Genomic DNA, 16,862 nt, shown 5'->3' with positions numbered 1-16,862 from the left:
GCACCAACGTAGGCACCCCTCTGGGACTTGGGTGAAATGTACTGTCTCTAACTCAACAGAAGAGCCTGCACTGCCATACACTGAAGAGGCCATATATCATTTTGAAACACTGGCTGGCTTGTTTTCAGGGGAGAGGAATATTCGTCTTTCATTATGGCTTGTAAGTGGCAGCTGGAAATAGAGGTGGGAGAGCTGGAATGAAAGACATTGATTTAATAAAGTGTTCAAGCATATACAGTCCCTAGAGCTCACATTATTTAATTCTTTGCTGAATCTGAGCCCCTGAAAGTTCATGTTTAGAAAGACTGGGTTATCTACAATAATGTTTTCTTGTGGTAGTCCTCAAATATTGATTCCTACTGTGAATTTGGCCATATGTTGCCATATGGATACCAACATGGAGCCTGCTAGGCCAATGTGCTGTCTGCAGCAGTGTTAAGCTTTCCCCAGAGTAAGGCAGAGGCACCCACTGCAGCAGATGGCTGTGTAACAGTCTGCCCCCAGCATGAGGTCTCCAGTCCTAATTTAAGTCAGAGAGAGAGCAGACATAGAACTAAAGCATGATTAACACATATTCCAGAGTGCTAACAATAGCATTCTAACTTTGGGTACAAGCCAGATTTGAATGGTGTGTTTAAGGCCTGTCTCTATCAGGAGTCACCAGGGGTCATTAGACCCTGTAGACATCCATCTAGACAGCAGTTGTTGGTCAGTGACCAGCATATCATAAAAATTGTCCAAACATAGCCAGAAATGTGCATATGAGGGACAGCCTGCAAAAAAGATTGTATAATTATTGACAATAAATATAGGCAGATGCCAAAAAGAGAGAAGAGTAATTTAATGTTATTATATGATAAAGTAGCCTTGAGTTATAGGAGGCTGGAAATCTCACAAGCTGTTTCTGAGGAATAAGTTTCTTTCTCATTGTTTCATTTAAAATCTGGTAAATATCCTGAGGCAGGGGGCTTCCATCCTTTCCAAATTTTTAGATTTTTTCACAGTTTATAAGCCTGTAACTTTGCATGGTCTCATCCATGAAAATGTTCAATCCCTTTTTGAGTCATGCTGAGCTCCTGGCTGTGTTGCTGCCTCATGAGAAGATGTTCTATAGGCCAAGCAGGAAAAACACATTTCCTTTTACTGGTTTTACATCTGCTGCATTTCTGTTTCCCCAGATGTCCCCCTGTTACAACAAAGTAATGGAGAAAGTACACAGGAGTGTTCAATTTACCACCTGACTGCTCCTCATTAGTTTGCATGTATATTTTGCACCTTCTTATTTATCTTCTCTTTATCTTACAGTGAAATAAACAGTCATATTTATTTTTCATTTTTTCTCAGTTCCTGAAAGTCATTTTCTTTGGAACCACCTTTTCTCTGTTGTGTCATTTTTGCTGCAGGACAATCAGAACCCAGCACGTGACTTCAGGTAAGGGACTTGACTCCACACTATCTACCATCCTTACAGGCCACCATGTACACCCCCACAGAAACTCTTAATCCCAGAATAGGTCTCCTGTCTTAAGAAACCTTCATCTTCCTCCCAGGTTGCTCTGTCAGTGTTATCACTGACCTTAGTATCTTCTTCCATTCACATAGTCCCAGCTCTATAATTGTCTTCCTCCACCATATCCTCTTCATCTGCTCCCTTGTTTCTCCTGCAGCTTTAATTAACCTCCTTGGTGTTCTCTGACCATTTGCCCATATATTTTATTAGAAAGGATGAACTGTCAGAGATTTTTAGCCCTATCTCCCCACTACCACACATATATCCTGTTATTTTCATCAGCTGCTAGCTGTAGAATGACTCTACTGGTTCTCATATTAAATATTTGCACTTCCTCTCTTTCTGCTCAATTTCCTCCCGTGTAACTCCTATTAGTAGTTTCTTTCCTACCCAAGTCCAAGCCACTGCTTGTCTTCACACTTGAATATCCTTCTGCTTGTTTCCTTTTTCTTCATCTTGTTTTTTCTGTTCTGTATTCAAAACCTGCTTCTCCCTCTGTATAACCTGTGTGCCTGAAAGACAATCACAGGGAGGACAAGATACCTCTCAAGCTCAGTGCCCATCCCTTTCTGGAACTGAATATGCTCTGCAGCTCTGTGGTTATGTCACTAACATCCCTGTGCCCCATGGTTGGTAAGAGGAATGAACTTTACTGTGTGGGGAGAGGATGTAGGGTTCAGACAGCATCAGGAGCTGAAATAGGTTGAAGAATATGTCTTTTAGTGTGTGTGAAAAACAATTTTTAGAAGTTTTTTTTTTTATTTTCTTTGGGTTGTAAGCTCTTGCCCCACAGAACAGCTTTACTCCTGCTCAAAGAAAATGTCACCATGATTTTTTAACATGGATCAAATAATGTATTATTTCCCCCAGTTTCAGCCTTGATGGAGGCTGAACTGTTTCTGAAAGAGATAACAGGTCAAGAAACATTATTATCAACAAAAAGAGGAACTAACAGTGAAAGATGTCAGCCAACCTGCATAGATGAAAATGTAAAGCACAGCCACAGTATGAAAACTGTAATTCAGAAGTTGAAGTGGAACAAAATTTACAAATCCAAGTAAAACGCTTTTACATTCTCAGAGAAACATTTATTGAATGCAATTACTCAAATTCAATAAAATTATTCAGTTACTCTCCATGAAGCACTTTAACATCACTTGAATTAAACTGAGAGATTTAAAGACTGTCTTTTGATACTTGCTTGTTAAAATCAATATGTTCCTGAGGCAAGTTTAGGTTATGAAGGAGCCAACTTTTCCAGTGGAAAAAAAATCTATTAAAACCCGAACAAAATGACAACAACCTCAGCTATTCTTCACTTTTTCTCATGGTTAAAGCTGACAATGACACCAACTCCTTGTTCCAAACTTTGCGGTTCTGTTTGAGTTGGTCATAAGCCTTTGTGCGAGGATAGGTTGTTTAAAAAGCTTCAGTTTTTACATAATGAACAATGCAGATAACTCCCCTGTGGTTACATCATTCATATATTTGAGGAAACAGCGAACTTGAATATGCAGAATGGGTTACAAGAACCAGAAGACTCTTCAGTGCAGTCCTATTCTTCAGAGACAGTGTAATTCTGCTGTAACATGAAAAGTTGGTGTTTTCAGGTGAAAGGATGACTAATAAAATTCTGTGTAGTAAGAAACAGACTATATTCTTAGGATTGCCTAGCACTTTCCATATAAAATTCTTTGGCAATGTTTTATATGCAGGGCTCACATTGGTCTGCATAGAATGGTTCAGGAAATATCTATTGGGTGTTTTTGAGTAGGAGGTTGGAAAGGAGGTTGCTCAGGTTGAATATTGATATCAGTTTCACCTAATTTTAGATATCTATACTCTAGAGGTTTGTATGTAAGATAATCCTCCTAGGACACCTTTATAATTAGTGCCTGGACTATTTTAGTAGCCTTAGAAGTGTCTATTTCTCTGTAGTATTTTCATTGTTCAGTGACTGCAAGCTCAGATAAAGACATTCATATGCAGTCAGTTGGATGCTCCCTTAGAGCTCTTTCTCTTTAGGAGCTCTGGTGTCCCATAATTTCATACATAGACTTGAAATTTGTATTGGAGGGTCTGGCCTCCAAACCAGATGTGCCATTTGTCAGTTTTGAAAACCTGCCCAGTTTCAAGCCTTTTGGGAAAAAGTGCAATTTACACATGCTGAGACTTGCTATAGCTTTGCAATCAAGTCTTCTGAAAAGTCCTGTCCTGTGTACAGTCCTATACTGAGTGTTATTCAGGCAGGGCTTCCTCTTTTAGCTCTAGTTTTTGTTGTTACAGATCCGGTCCTGTTTGAGTCCCTGTGCAGACAGTCTCTTAAAGCTCTCCAAACTGGTCTCTTGCAAGCAATAAAGGAGAAGTTATTTTACTGAAATTAGGAATAAGGTGTGGTTAGGAAGTTCATACCAGTGCAAGCAGCCTGTAGATAAATAAAGAAAGGATAAATAAATAAAGGGTAAATAAAGAAAGGAAGGACTGGACCGGTAAAGTGAAGCCATGGAGGGGAAGGTGGTAGGCTGGGAAAAGAGACTTTCCAAGGGACGATCACAGAATCATAGAATCATTAAGGTTGGAAAAGACCTCTAGGATCATCAAGTCCAATCGTCAACCCAACACTACCACATCTCCTAAACCAAGCCCTGAAGTGCCAGGTCTACACATTTTTTTGAACACCTCCAGGAGTGTGGAGGTGTTCCACTCCACCACCTCTCTGGGCAGCCTGTTCCAATGCCTAATCACTCTTGCCGTAAAGAAATTTTTCCTAATATCCAGTCTAAACCTCCCCTGATGCAGCTCGAAGCCTTTCCTCTCATTCTATTGCTAGTGACTTGGGAGAAGAGACCAACACCCACCTCACTACAACCTCCTTTCAGGTAGTTGTAGAGAGCAATAAGGTCTCCCCTCGTGGGGCAGGAGAATTAGGGTTGATGAAGCAGGAGGGGGGATTAGGATGAGAAGTGTGGGAATAGGAGAAGGATAGAAAGGGGGCTTCAGTTCTGGTTCCTCCAGGGCCAGGATGAAGGCCAGAGATAGGCCTAGGATAAAACAGAGGCGGGCAAAGCTGCAGATCCCTTCCTGGCAGGGAGAGAAATAATCCCCAGGAATAACACTGAGCCTCCAAAGCTTCTCTCTTATCTTCAAGTATCTATGAAGTATCCTTGGCAAATTGTGTGCCTCGTTGCCCTCCAGTGGTTGGTTTGCAGCCAGAGACATGGTCTGTTGCTGCCCTCAGTTACTCTGGGTCTTCAAGTAGGGAAAGCTGCAGGGGCAGCACTGCAGTCCTGCCAACCCCTGGCAGGACAGATGGGACATGGCTTCTGAGGTCGCTTACTTCCCATTGTAATGATTTCCAAGAAGTAGAGGCTTCCCCCCCGCCCCCTTCCTTTTGAGAAATGAAACTCAGTTGCACAGAAGTAAGAAAATGACATTATTAACTTGTATCAATAAACATGCGGTCTTTAAACTTATGATCACTTTTCCTTTTTCAGTAATTCTCTCACAAGTATTTATACCATTATTATTGACTATCTGGATTATCACAGCCTAGTGCACTATTGCTTTAAAACACAGAGTTAATACTGTACCTAGTAGTTCTTTACTGACCAAAAAAAAAAAAAAAAAACCCATAAAAAATTGAGCAAAGATTATGGTATTTGTCAAACAGAAATGTGTGGAGCTATATCTTTGCCCTTGGGTCTTCCAAAGTTTCTTGTGAAGATTATGTCATTGTTTTTACAATTTTAAGAAGTGACCTAGTTGAAGATGGAGTCTGCAAATGTATAAAGAACAACAAAAGGTGGTACATCTGACAGGCTTTTACCTTGTGCCAAGATTGTTATAGACGGTATTGCTGAATCTTCCAAAATGCTTAGTGCGTTAAGGCTGGGCTGCAGTCCTGTCCATGCCTCTGTAAATCGACGTTCTCCCTGGAGAACTTGGGCCTTTGTGGGCCTCTGAAGGCAGAGTGGGATGCACCTCTGCACCCCTTCCTGCTAACATATAAAAGGCTTTACAGAATTGCTATGTATACATTTGCCATGCCCTCCTAGTGCCATGATGTTTAGGCTTTTTTTCTTTTTTGTTTTCCCTGTACACTCTTTGTTCAAGCTGGGGGGAGGGGGTAGACAAACAACCCAAAATGCGAAAAGGACTAGAACAATGAACAAGCCCCTGAGAGCACCAGGCCGGACAAAGGCAGCACCCTGATGAAAGCCTGAAGGACTCTGCTTTGCATTCTGCTCTCATCCCGGGTATCCTAAGGAGACTAGCTGTAAAGGATCCTGGGAAGACACACCCTGTTTGTGAATGAGTAGCAGCTCTTTCCATTTACAGCCGCTTCGGTTCATTTCCCTACATAAGCACAAAAATAACCACTTTGGATCTTTAGTAAAGGGAGGGGGAGGAAAAAATGCTCCCAGAATTAACTCAGGGAAAGAAAGCCAGGTGCCATCTTTGCATTATATCCAAATGAGATGCAGCTGTTTAAATGTAAATATTAAACAAGAGAGAAGAATGCCTTAATTAGCCCTCAAAAGGAGACAGGAAAGCTGTAAGAATGCACCTGACACTAAGCAGTGTGAGATAAACTCATTCCAGCTGTCATTGAACTGACTGTTTGAAGGCAGAGCAATGCTATTTTGTGCAAACAATGTAAAATGCTTAGGGAACTGCAATTAGCATCAACATGCATAGTGTAAGTGAATGCAGCCTGCTGGTGTTTACTTGGCTTTGAATTGCTAGGGTTTGGACTAAAAAAATAAAACTAGCTATGCATTACACACAGGAGATTTTATTCCAGGATTTTATGCATTACTGAAAAAAAGGCAAAGGTGAATGAAAAAAAGAGAAGCCATCAATCTGACTTTAAAAGAAGGTATGATACTCAAAGGTAATTCTGAGTATTCTTCCTACTTGAGCAATAAAAGGTACAGATTGGGTCTATGAGAGAAATTTTCATACAAGCTGTCCATCACATAAGTAAACCTGAAATGTCCCATGCAGTGTGTCAATATAACACATTTTGCCAGGTGGAAAGAATATAGATCTGTTTTTTTTTTTAAAAAAAAAAACATACACAAAGAGCAGAATCAAGGCTACCTAATATAATCACAATCTGTAGTTTATTTTATGTCTTTATATATAAAGTAATACATAGAAATTAGCAATATATAAGTTACTGATTTTATGCCAGTGCATAAAAGACATTGAGAGGTATAGAAATATTGCTCTACCCAATATAGTCTTGTTATAGGATGCAGTCTCCTCTCAGTAACCTTGACTATAAGCCAAAATTTTGTATTTTTTCTATACTCGTGGGAGTTCAGCTCAATACTCAGGGTTTTCTTATCTAATCTCTCACCAGACTCAGCTTATTAAAGCTGATGTTTCATGCAATAGGATGAAGCTGTACATAAAGGGCCTTTGTTAATTTTTGCCAAATCTGTAAATAAATATCACTTATGGAAAAGTAAAACCCCAAAGGGACTGAGTCTACCAGTTAGAGATTTACCTAGTGATTAAAAAAAATTCTACATCTAAAGGCATTTTGAAAGGATTAAAAAGCAAGCATGTAAATGGCCTTTTCTCAGTATAGTTTAAATCACTCATATCACCTATTTTGATTCAAAGCAGGTATATGCCTGATGTTTTGATCCATTAGGCGAGACTGAAGCCAAATCTTTTGAAGTTAGAGTCTTAGGGCTGCAGAAGGGGAACTAATAAACCTTCAGGGACATCAGCATTGGCAAGATTAGCCCATTTTTGCTTGCTTATGATAACAGGGGTACGACACAGGGTGGGTCTGTGCTAGCAATCAGAGGTGACGCTGGGAGGACTTGATTCGGGAGACACAGAGCAATACTGATCAGAATAATGACTAAATTATACTGGTCTCCTGGCCTGCCATTCCACCTATCTGTTTTATCCCACCTGCTTGTGAGACATGCTGCGATAGCTTTCAGCAAGTGTTACAGTTGTGGCATTTTCTTTTCTTTGAAATTTGACAAGCTCTCTCATATATACTGAGATAACAAGCCTGGAATACAAAAAGTCATAGCAGCTATTGTTCATTATCAGATACATGCATGTGATGGGAGTGACAAGGCCCAGAACTTTCACTGCAACACCCACAATTTGATGCCACATCTACAGAAAACATCCATTTGTAAACTCAGCAGCAGGCACTGTGGCCCCAAATACAGTATGTCATGACATAAATACCCCAGTTGCTGCTTGGCTTGCAGACCCCAGACAGACGAGTACAGCAAAGCATCTCTTCTGCTGCTTGAGGGGAATAAGCAGTTACATTAATGAGACCCGATTATTCACATATTTGTATGCAAACTGGATCCTCAGCCAGCAAACTCTTGATTTGGTGTGCATTATGTAAAAAAAAGCTTTATAGTAACTATTCATAATATTAACAGATCCCCACATGAGGGAGCAATTGATAAAACATAGGTAATGTCAATAGGCATATGCAACGCATATCCTGATAAAAGAAATTACATATAGAAAATGGGGGGATTTGAATGTATATGGTATCTCTTGATTAGCATGGAAAAAGGAGGATGCTGAGGACGGACAACCTTTAACCCTATTTTAAATTGTATTATGTTAGTAGTATGTAAAAAGCTTGCAAATACTAGAGAAAAAAACTATCTCTAACATTGTAAACTTTTCATTAAAGACTGAATGTGCGAGAGAATTTGGGAGCTGTGTTTTGGGTCATATAGCTGGTTACTGGCAGAAGTAGGAATGGAAGTGAGGTCTCCCGCCTTCCTGCCAATATACTATACGCTGCTGTCTTAGCACGGACTTCAGCACAAAGAGATATTCCAGTGGAGAAAAACTGGGTTTGAACTGGGGCTAAAGGCACCATTAACAGGAAACAACTGAAGGAAGAACCAAAACTTACTTAGGTGAAATAGCCAATAAGACTTTTGCAAAACAGCCACAGTGAAAGATATCATGTTGTCTATTCAGATTGATACATCTTAAAAAAACCTTCCTGATGATGCAGCAGAAATCAAGAAACTTCCTTCTTCCTGAATTAGACCTAAGAAAGTTTGCTTTTGTTTGAGAACAGCAGCAATTAGGATGGGTTGTCTGAAAAGTATGTTATTCTGTTCCTTATTACCACAGATGAATCACATTGCAATGACTGCACTGTCTTTCTGTATATTCTGTCTCCATAAGGTAGAGAGATCTATGCTTTACCTATTTTTAGGCATCAAAAATGGCACCGTAGTCCTTCATTAGTTCTTTGTAATACCACCTTCAAAAGGAAAGCATCAACATTATTTTGTAGTGACAATGTCAGGTTTGCCAACTGCTCATGCTGGTTAGCCACAGGAGTACCCTCCAAACTTCTGTTCAGATGCTCAGCTGTCGTGTTCACCCTAAGTGTGCTTGGCCTGGCTTTCTGACAAGGAGCTCCCAGACAGATGCTTGTGGATTTCGCAGTCCACCTAACCAGGACATCATGCCAAATTGTATTTTGTGGCTCTACAAAAGCCGCAGTTTGTACCATTAATGTACTGTCATATACTGACTCCCAGCATTCAGGAGAGATGCCAGCTGTGCCACTGAAGACCTGACTGCTCTGGAAGGATGACATATTAGTTGTAGCCTGCACATCCATGACCGTTAAAGAAATGCACTGATTTGCACCTTGATGAGCCTACAAGGTTACAATCATGCCTTTCAAAAGTGACCAAATGCCCCTTATGGCCAGCCAATCTGATTTAGACACTCATCTTCTGGAGACCCTCTACAAGGAGTCTACAGCTGAGTCTATAACTATACATGACCTCTCTTACTAGGAGGCCAAGCCATGTACTGTCAGGACACTACTTACTGTGAAAGGTAGGTCAGACAGAAGCATGGATGGCCTAGGCCAGCCAACAGACTGCTGTGTGAAGAGGCTGAAGTGGTTCTTCTGCCCTGAAGCTGATGGGAAAGTGCTGCTACCCAAAAGGCCTCTCCTAACCCAGGCTCAGCTATCAGACCTTGGTTCTTGCCAGTAGACAAGGTACACAGGGTAGCATGTCTCTGTGTACGTATGCTTCCAAGAATACAGTTAGCACTAAGTCCTGCTGACCTCCAGGAGCCATATACATGTGTTCAGAGTGTTCTGGCCTTGAAGGCTCTGTCTGGGCAGGCATGCAGATACACACCTGTCATTTCTCTGGCAGACATATAGGCTTTCTCCAAAGAAAGTGCATTCAGATCTAGAAGTGTGCCAAAAGATGGTAAAGAAAATGTGGGTGGTCATGCTTGTGCAGCTGCACGTTCTTGCCATGCATAGACTGCCCTGCCAGGGGCAGAGTGACACCCCAGGTAGGAGAATCCCCAGCCCATTTAAGGAGAGTTGAGGAAGGTGCTAAGGCAAAGTGACCATGACGCCAAAGAAGAGCTGCTACCAGTGACAGCAGCCAGTAATACGCAGGGACAATCAGCTGGCCAAAGAAGCCAGATTGTCACCTAGCACAAAGGTGACTGCACCTTCAGACTATTGTCCACAAAGGGAGCTGCCGGGAGAAGAGAACCTGGAGGGAAGGATGGGAGATAAAACCAGTGAGAGGGACAGGCAAAGGCAGAGGGGAAGCGTCTAAAGGTAATGTCATGTCATCTAAGGGTGTAGCATGGCTAATTTCCAAGTGACACTGTTGACTCTTTGCTGGACTTTGTATGATAGTCTTGCTCTAGAGAAAGAGTTTACTCCTACTGTACACCAGGGACAGTGTGGCATTTCTACTGCACCTCAGGGATCCAAAACTGGTTTTACCTGGACTGGACCAGTCCAGTGTGGTTGTTGCTATGCCATGTTAGGTGGGATGCCAAAAGATGCCATTTTCTATAGATCTGGATCAAAGAAAGTGATAGTTATCAGAGAATCTGTGGCAGATATGGTTTCTGTGCAGCAAAATGACAGCAGCCAAAATCTTACAGAAGAACTGACATCCCCAAGGACATTTCATTTGGAGTGCGTGTGTAAAGCAGAAATGAAGAGCATCAGCCAGGGTTGGGGGGCAGCTCTTGAGGGTGAGTTAGAGGATTGTAGATGTAGCTACTGATAACAGCAGGCTGTTTTCCAGAGTATTCAGTGGGGTCATTTCCAAAATTACTACAGCTTTCCACAACATGATGCAGTCACCATTAGATTGCAGCCTGACAGCTGGGTTTATAAATCAGTTTTCCTCGGCTGCTGTATAATACACTTAGTGGTGATTACTCCTGGCTTCTTGGAGTAGTTCATGCTATTATTAAGTAACACTGGACAGATTAATTGTTATTATTTACTCCCTTCTTTGATGAACCCAAGTCCTGTTCTTGCTGATGAATGATGCAGGGGATTATTACAAATGCAACATAAAATGAAAAACATTATATTCAGGATTTCTAATCCTACAAAGAAAATGCACTGATTGGTATTTAATAATAAGGTGAACACTGGAATATTCCTACCTGCCCTCTACCTCCCAAAAAAGTGATGGTTATCCTAAGCAAAGGTCCCAAGCTTGCCTCCATTCTTTGCTCCAGTGAAGCAACTCATTGTGCTTCCAGCATTTTGTATGCAATGGTGGAAAAGAAGAAGGGACCAAAAGTAGTCCTTCGCATTTCACAATGAATGAAAGAATTCTTACCGCAGTTGGCAGTCACCATCCGCCTCTCTTCCTAAAGAAGGTCTCCCAACAACACCCATTTGACTTAACGCAAGGAGAACAGTCAGAAATGCCCTGAGGATCACTGTTGTTTCTTTTAGGTAGAAAGTGTTTGTAGGTGTTACCTATGGTGATAGGTAGCAAGATAAAGCTGTGAGTACACTTCCATGCTGTAGAGATGTAGTGGGCTTTTGGCTTTCCTAAGTAATCCTTTCTTAAGGACTAAAATTTATATTTTTGTCCTGTTTCTGCAGGAGAATGGGTTTAGGGAGTAATGAGGATGTTTGCAGTGTGAAGAAGACTTTGTGCTAGTGTTGAGTCAGTCGATATATCCACATGCGGCAGGTAATGTGGGAATACTAGTTAGGCCCTGAAGGTCATATAACTGTGGTATTGACAAGCTTTTGTACAAATGTAATGAAAATTTCTTTTTATTTTTTTTAACCAGATGATCTGGTTTTGGGATTTGATTATATTACTTTCTTTACCCTCTGCACAGAATTTGAAGTCTCTCGATATTTTTTGTTGTTGTTCTTGAAATGGTTTGTTTGAAGAGTATGAAAGCTCTGACTTTTTTTGCCGTTGGGCAAAGAAACCACCCATTTGTCCTTTCATTGACTTCCTTGATCTTGGATAAACCCCATAATTCTCCCTGAGAAATATTTAGTATTTTTCACAAATTATAGGCTGTATTGTGAATATTCCCTAAAGCCGTAATTTGAATTGTTATTTAAATTAAAAACATGAAAAATTGGGGCTTTTTTTGGTCACCTTTCTATCCCTTCTGTCATCACCACCTACACACACGACTGCTGGTTCCGTTTCCAGTGCTCTCTCATGCAGGCTGCAGACTAAAGAGAATGAATATATCATCCACTTTTATACGCTCTTTGGCATGCCATTTCAAGCAGTCTGTTTGTCAGAGCAATTAATTTGTTTAGATTTTGGAGGGATAAATGTTTATCCCATAAGGCCTCAGTCATACAACTTAGACAATCCAAAATGCCTTATTGACTTAAAACTGTGCACACAGACAATGGAGAGTCTGGTCTTGAGGTGGCAGGAAATTTTGATAGGTAAGAAATAGAAAATGACAACATCTCAGGATGTAAGTGAGGTTTTCACTAGAACATTGACTACTGAAGATTTTTTGAATGACTGAGACTTGGCTCTGGTAAACCAGATAGTTTAGTATGAAGGCTGGCTACATTTCAGGAAATAAGTACATAAGCTAGAATAAGACTTCTCTCTTTTTCTTTTTATTTTTTTTCTTTCCTTTTTTTTTTTTTTGGTGGCAAAACTACAATATAAGCTTTCCTTTCTGTACTGCACTTTGAGATTTTTAAATAGATGAGAAACAAACTCATCCTCTATGACATTCCTCTTATGTGTGAATACAATTGTGATGTGTGGATAAAGCTGCTAATGATGAGCCTACATCTTACATAGTGCTTTTCATCTATTCTCAAAATGCTCTACAAGTGAAGATAGTAGTATTATTCTCTTTGTACGGACTAAGGGAAATTGAGGCAAAAAGCAGAGAATTATTGTACTCAGGATTATTCAGTAAGCCATCAGACAAACCACGGCTGGAAATAGGTCCTCCCTGAGTTCAAGAAAAACTAGTGTCAATATAACTGTTAATGAAAATTATTACTGTGGGACATCCTTCTCTCTGAATTGGAGAGATACAGATTTGATGAGTGGACTGTTTAGTGGATAAGAAATTGGATGGATGGTCACATCCAGAGGGTAGTGGTCAATGGCTTGATGTCTAGATGGAGGCTGGTGACAAGTGGTGTCCCTCAGGGGTCCATACTGGGACCAGTATTATTTAATATCTTCATCAATGACATAGTGGGATCGACTGCACCCTCAGCAAGTTTGCAGATGACAACAAGCTGAGTGGTGTAGCAGACACACCAGAAGGACAGGATGTCATCCAGAGGGACCTGGACAAACTGGAGAGGTGGGCCTGTGAGAACCTCATGAGGTTCGACAAGGCCAAGTGCAAGGTCCTGCAGCTGGGTCAGGCCAACCACTAGTATCAGTACAGGCTGGGGGATGAAGAGATTGAGAGCAGCCCTGCTGAGAAGGACTTGGGGATACTGGTGGATGAAAAGCTGGGCATGAGCCAGCAATGTGTGCTTGCAGCCCAGAAGGCCAACCATATCCTGGGCTGCATCAAAAGAAGTGTGGCCAGCAGGTCGAGGGAGGTGATTCTGCCCCTCTGCTCTGCTTTTGTGAGGCCCCACCTGGACTAATGTGTTCAGAGCTGGAGTCCCCAAAACAGAAAGCACATGGACCTGTTGGAGTGGGACCAGAGGAGGCCTACAAAAATGATCCAAGGGCTGTAGCACCTCTCCTATGAGGACAGGCTGAGAGAGTTGGGGTTTTTTAGCCTGGAGAAGAGAAGGCGCAGGGGAGACCTTATTGTGGCCTTCCAGTACTTGAAGGGGGCTTATAAGAAAGATGGGGCAACCTCTTTAGCAAGGCCTGTTGTGAAAGGACAAGGGGTAACGGTTTTAAACCTGATCTAGTTGAAGATGTGCCTGCTCACTGCAGGGGGGTTGGATTAGATGACCTCTGAATGTCTTTTCCAACCTAAACAATCTACGATTCTATGATTCTATGACATTTTACAGGAATGCTCAGAGACACCTTTGAAGATGCTATGCATAGTGCAGTCTTCATTGTCCTGCTATTCATGCATAATGCTGGGAAAGGTTATGGAGCAGTTCATCTTGAGTGAGGTTAACAAGCATGTGCAGGACAACCAGGGAATCAGGCCCAGCCAGCATGGCTTCATGAAAGGCAGGTCCTGCCTGACCAACCTCTGCTTGGTCTCTGTGACTTGGTCTCTTCTCCCAAGTCACTAGCAGTAGAATGAGAGGAAACGGCTTCAAGCTGCATCAGGGGAGGTTTAGATTGGATATTAGGAAAAATTTCTTTACGGCAAGAGTGATTAGGCATTGGAACAGGCTGCCCAGAGAGGTGATGGAGTGGAACACCTCCACACCCCTGAGGTGTTCAAAAAAATGTGTAGACCTGGCACTTCAGGGCTTGGTTCAGGAGACATGGTAGTGTTGGGTTGATGATTGGACTTGATGATCTTAAGGGTCTTTTCCAACCTTAATGATTCTATGATTGTAATGATAGTCTGATATTTGGCTAAATAGCCCTTCCAAGGATTTACAACTACCCGATTAAAGATCAGTAACTTTTCCTCACAATTACAGTCTTTCCCTTATCCTGTCAATGCTGGGAGGTCAAATTCTCATTGCCAGTCAGTTTATGCTACCAGCCTCCCTTATCCACTGGTTATGTTTCCAAATAAGCTTACTTATTTTTTTCTTCCTTTTTGCCTTTCATGCATGTAAGCAGCTCTCTCTGAACACAGCTGCCTCATTATCTTTCTTCCAGTCCCTCCTCCAAACCCTGTAGAGATGCTTACAAAACCCACACCTTTGACTTTAACTAGACTTCAACCATATTACGACTACTCCCCACCATGCACACCCACGCTGTCCTGTTACTCTGTACTCCCTTTTTCCTTTGTGCCTTCCTGTTGTCTTCTGTGCAAATGTGTAAATGCTTGCAGGCAGAGTCATCTTTTTCTGGTATTGCTTTGCAGTGAGATCCTGGTTTATAAGCACAGATGAGGAACTGCATGGTCGTCTTGGCTTTGTCAGTTCTAAGAAGCAAGAAGAATCCAAGTACAGATGGTATATTTAGCTGCCATGTTGCCCTCCTCACCTTCAAAACTAATTAACAGAGGGAAAAAATCTTTGGTGTGTAAGGTTTAGTCTCACCAGGGCAATCTGCTATACATGAATGATGCTAAGGACTCATCTCTGTTCCAGTTGCTTGCAGATGCTGAAGCAATGCCACGACAATGTGAACTGTGCAGACCTTTAGTGGATGTTTTGTGAGTGCAAGGAATGCAAGGCTGAACCTTTGCCAAAATCAAGTTAATATGTACAGTGCTTGAAAGACCAGCTTAGAGATTGGGCCATAGGTAATTAGTTTCATTAAGGTTGCTTTCCAGAAATTTGTTTTCTAACTAAACTTCATACATTATTCTTGCCTGTATTAGTAGCACCATGACTGCGTTGCCAGAATAAGAGAGTCATAACAAAGGCTCACCTTTGTCTATATGTTTCACAAGCATCCTCCAGCAGATGTGACTTCTGTTATCTGCTTTATGTTATTGTACATACTTTTCCAAACAAGCACAAGTATATGACTCCCATTCATTTATAGATAACTGTCAGGGTTGGGAACTCCTCCAACAGACCTTATTATAGATGTGTTTTATCAGTGGAGTTTAAATTAAAACAGCTGTAAAAGCATAGGATTGTTCTCTGTCTTGCACACAAAGATATAAGCATGTTCTGAACCAAGATCAATAAAGACTGTGACTCAGAGAATGTGTTGCGATTTACATTAATGTACATTATGGGAAAATGATAGTCCTGCTTCTGCCTCATTTAGGATAGCCAAGAATTAGTTCTATGCATCCTTTCAAGGACAAAAAATGCTACAAAAATGCAACATTTGTTTGGCAGTTCATATCACAGACTCCTTCACAGCACTTTTTCGTCAGATTAAATTGCAAGAGTTGGTAACTGAGTAATGTGAGGTCTGTTGACATGGTCTAGATTGTTGTGCCTGCACTGAAATTTCAACAGCTAACAAGAAAATGTATTGTCATGCAAAATCTCTCTCATAACAAATTAATCCAAAAGGTCATTGGAATCAGGAATGCCAGTGCTTTGCTTCAAAGCCGGGGTGGGGGGGGGGGGGGGGGAAGAAAAAGAAAAAAAGACAAAGGAAAGGGACAAAGGGATTTCTGTCAAATATTTCTTGAACAAAATTTGTAATACAACCCTCTTGCCAGCAAAGATTAAATGCTTCTGCAAGATTCCTAAGCTCTCAGTCATGTTCATGATATTATTTTGTGCCCTGAAAAAAATTGTAGCCATTTGTTTAAGCAATGAAGTTTCCATCTGTTCTATCTTGGTTTAAAGAAGCAGTATTTTTTATAAAAACCTCAATGCAATGTTTATTGAAAGCATAAAATGTCCCTGAAGTGGCATCACAGAAGAAAAATATAGATGACAGAATTTTAAAGCTCACAATCACAGGAAAATGCAGTTACAGTTTCATTCACACACATATGCATAATTATATCTGTATACATAAAGAATAATCAGGCACAGAAGGAGCACTGGATTTACTTTAAAAATAAATGACCAATTTCAGCTGACTTACCTGGTTAGCAGAGATTATCTCTAAATAAAATAAATGCATTTTTAGTTTGTGTGACAAGGAGAAACTAAATTAAACATCAACTTACATGTACCTTATGAAATACTCAAATTACTTATTGCACTACATCTCTACTTAGCATATATATAATGCATATTCAGGCAATTTGGGAACAATATGGAAAGTTTCAAGATAATTTCTAAAGTGGGTTAATTGAGGCTACTTTTATTTATACTGTATGCCACCTACAGATATGTTATTAAAAAGAAACTGAGTGCAGCCTGTCAGTACAAGGCTTCAGATAACAGATAACAAAATGCTTGGTAGTCTCCTGAGTTTTTGGAATGATTTGAGTGAAGTCCATCTCTCAAACTAACTTTGCTTCCATTATACTAAGAAGGATATAAATT

The 16,862-nt window shown here is 40.9% G+C and overlaps 1 long non-coding RNA gene across 1 annotated transcript in view; it reads left to right on the top strand.

The window, feature by feature from the left end:
• Positions 1-15,966, top strand: part of LOC135310572 (uncharacterized) — a 28,594-nt gene extending 12,628 nt beyond the window's left edge. The window contains exons 2-3 of the long non-coding RNA XR_010370671.1: positions 1,345-1,432; positions 14,816-15,966. This is a non-coding gene — a long non-coding RNA (uncharacterized LOC135310572). The remainder of the gene's footprint in view (positions 1-1,344; positions 1,433-14,815) is intronic.
• Positions 15,967-16,862: the final 896 nt, after the last annotated feature.

The sequence above is a fragment of the Phalacrocorax carbo genome, chromosome 1, assembly GCF_963921805.1.
Source record: "Phalacrocorax carbo chromosome 1, bPhaCar2.1, whole genome shotgun sequence".
NCBI classification, from domain to species: Eukaryota; Metazoa; Chordata; class Aves; order Suliformes; family Phalacrocoracidae; genus Phalacrocorax; species Phalacrocorax carbo.
The sequence above is the reverse complement of the archived record's forward strand: the minus strand, read 5'-3'. Positions and strand labels throughout refer to the sequence as shown.